General features: G+C 35.9%; 1 long non-coding RNA gene across 1 annotated transcript; it reads left to right on the top strand.

The window, feature by feature from the left end:
- Positions 1–696: 696 nt before the first annotated feature.
- On the top strand, positions 697–2,234 carry LOC113334666. The gene is made up of 3 exons (XR_003352881.1): positions 697–1,287; positions 1,394–1,574; positions 1,659–2,234. It is a non-coding gene; the product is annotated as an uncharacterized LOC113334666 (long non-coding RNA).
- Positions 2,235–2,823: the final 589 nt, after the last annotated feature.

The following is a 2,823-nucleotide window of genomic DNA, read 5'->3' as shown; positions in this document are numbered from 1 at the left end:
GAATGGAAGATGGTCCAAGGAAAAATTCTTCTCATAAGGGAGATGTTTCTACAGCTACACCTCTTTTGGATGATCTTTTGAGTTCTGAGATAGTTGTAGGTTCAAATAGATTTGATGTTCTTCAAAGAGAATTAGGCCTTTCTGATGAATCTACTAGTGAAGCTTTGAATAACGAAGTGCACAAAGAAACTGAAGAGGAAACTGGTTCGGATGACAATATAGGTGCTAAAGCTTGGACTGAAGTAGATGAAGATATTCGTACTAGAAATGAAGCAAAAAAACTGGCTAAGAAGGCTAAAAAAATTCTAGCCCAACGAATTTTTTTCCGATTCCAGTCAAGACACGGGAAAGGTCAACCAAACAAATTTGGTTTCTGAACGTGAAAGGGAATTAGAAAAATCAAAGGAATCTGGAGGTTGCTCGGACTCTTGTTCTGGCAGTAAGAAGGTTACAAATAAGGATAACAGGCCTATTTTAAACGGTAAAGATAATGGGCCTAATTTAAACTGGAAAGAAGAGGTTTTTTCCTCTCCGTTGCTGGATGTGAAAACTACAGGGAGACCCATTATTCGGATCTTTTCCACTGTGAAATCCACGTGCAGAAATTTGAAAGCGGGCACCCATTTTCTAGGAAAAAATTATTGTGAAACCCATATTTTATAAAATTCTGTTTCGTTCTTTTTTCTTCTTCTTCTTCATCTTCAATTCTTTTTCTTCTTCCTCTCCACTCTTCCGTGAATTCCCAATGAGTTGTGGTCGATTAAGAAGAGTGGGTATTGGTTATCACTCAAGTTTGATTCATATTTTGTGATGAATTGATGGAAGAATCGAAGAGGAAAATTAGGATCCAGAGAATTAGGTCGAGAGAATTGATTCAGATTTTACAGTTCTCGATAAAATTAGGTCGAGAGAAGTTGATTTACAGGAATTGCCTTCATTTATTTACCAACTTTTGATTTTAGCTTCGAATGATTTTAGCAAACGAGAAGTGATTGATGGAATTTTGATGGGAATCCAGTGTCGAGCATATCTGAGAAGTTTCGCAGATCTGGACACATGATACCAAAATCTAAGTAAAAATATCTGGGTTTACAAAGTCCTTCATATGCAACTGCTGCTCTCAAATGATTTTGTGTGTTTTCTGTGAAGGTTTTTCGTGCTCAGATAGCGCTTGCTAATTACGACGTTCATTCTGAATTTTGGCATCATAAAATGCAACTTCAGGGACGAGACCAAGTTATTCAAAATCTTAGAATACAACTTTAGCAGAAAAACCAATATATTCAGGTAATTATTGGTTTACTACTAGATTCGTTGTTAACCATCATTGGCGAACACATAAACAACTAGAATAATGTTGAAGTTTCAGTATACTTGTGTTTTTTTCTTACAGATGTTGGAAAATATTGTTGCAAAGAATATGAATCAGCATGACTCCACTCCCGAATAGGTTATGGAGCTGTGAACGATACAGACCCACTCCCGAAAGTTATCCTCTTCATTTGTTTGACTAGCGCGGCTACTGCTAGAGGGGGCATTTCAGATTCACATCGAAACTTAGACACTGCAAATGTGTACTGCATAGTTGATACAGATTTTTTTTGTTATGTTTCTATGATGCATGTCCTAAATTGTTTTTACTTGTCTTGTTTTGACAGGCAAAAATGGATGGTTCTAATAGAGGGAACGATGGCGCTGATGTGTTTTTACTGAACTATAAACTTGGGAATACTTTAGGAATTGGTTCGTTTGGTAAAGTGAAAATTGCAGAGCATGCACTGAATGGACACAAAGTTGTTATTAAAATTCTTAATCGCCGTAAATTCAAAGGTCTGGATCCAGAATTATCATTTGAAGTCAAGAGAATCTCCATGAAATTACTCGGTTGAAATTGTCCCGGTGGAACATTTCCAGCGAGAAAACTGTGCATAAATCTGAAGCTTCAAGGTTACTACAAGTAGCTAGTGAAGAAGGAATACTTCCCACTTGATTCTGGCGTGCAACTAAAGCATTAAGCTTAATTTACATTCCAAGTTCAGGTGGTATGGAACCAAAAATCAGGTAAGTGCCAGGCGTTGGTGCAACAGATTAATAGCATTCAATAGGAGACAGTTGTTGATCCTGACATATTGTTATCAATAAGCATTGGTTTTTCAAGTTCAAACAAATGCACCGAAGATGGAAATACAATTCCAGAAAGAAAGTTGAATGAAACATCGATCGTTTTGAGTTTATAATGTTGTATAAACTGATATTGCATAACTTGTCATGCTCCTCAATAATATATGTATAACCTGTCATGCAGTCGAGAAAATATGTATTACCTCTTATGCAGTCGTGCAAATTGATGCGTATCCTATTATGTATCTACAATTTTTTTTTGCATAACATGTTATGCAGTCCAGAAAAAGGTTGCATAGCATGTTATGCAGCAACTTTTTTGTTACTATTGAAACCAACAAAAACAAAGAACGCATAACTTGTCATGCACCAATAATAATATCTGCATAACATGTTATGCAGTCGTGAAAATTGATGCATAACCTATTATGCGTCCGAAAATATGGCCGCATAATGCATTATGCATTGAGAAAATTGTTGCACAATCTTTTATGCATCGAGAAAATTATGCATAACCTGATATGCATCCGTAAATATAGATGCATACTGCATTATGCATCAATTTTTTTATGTACGCACTAAAATAAACCAAAACAATGGTTACATAACTTGTTATCGATGCATAATTTGTTATGCAGTGGAGAAAATGGTTGCATAATTCATTATGCGTCTGCAGAATGTGTTATGCATCTTTTTTGGTGG

The sequence above is a fragment of the Papaver somniferum genome, chromosome 1 (genome assembly GCF_003573695.1).
Source record: "Papaver somniferum cultivar HN1 chromosome 1, ASM357369v1, whole genome shotgun sequence".
In the NCBI taxonomy this organism is placed as follows: Eukaryota; Viridiplantae; Streptophyta; class Magnoliopsida; order Ranunculales; family Papaveraceae; genus Papaver; species Papaver somniferum.
This window is presented reverse-complemented; position numbering and strand designations above follow the sequence as displayed.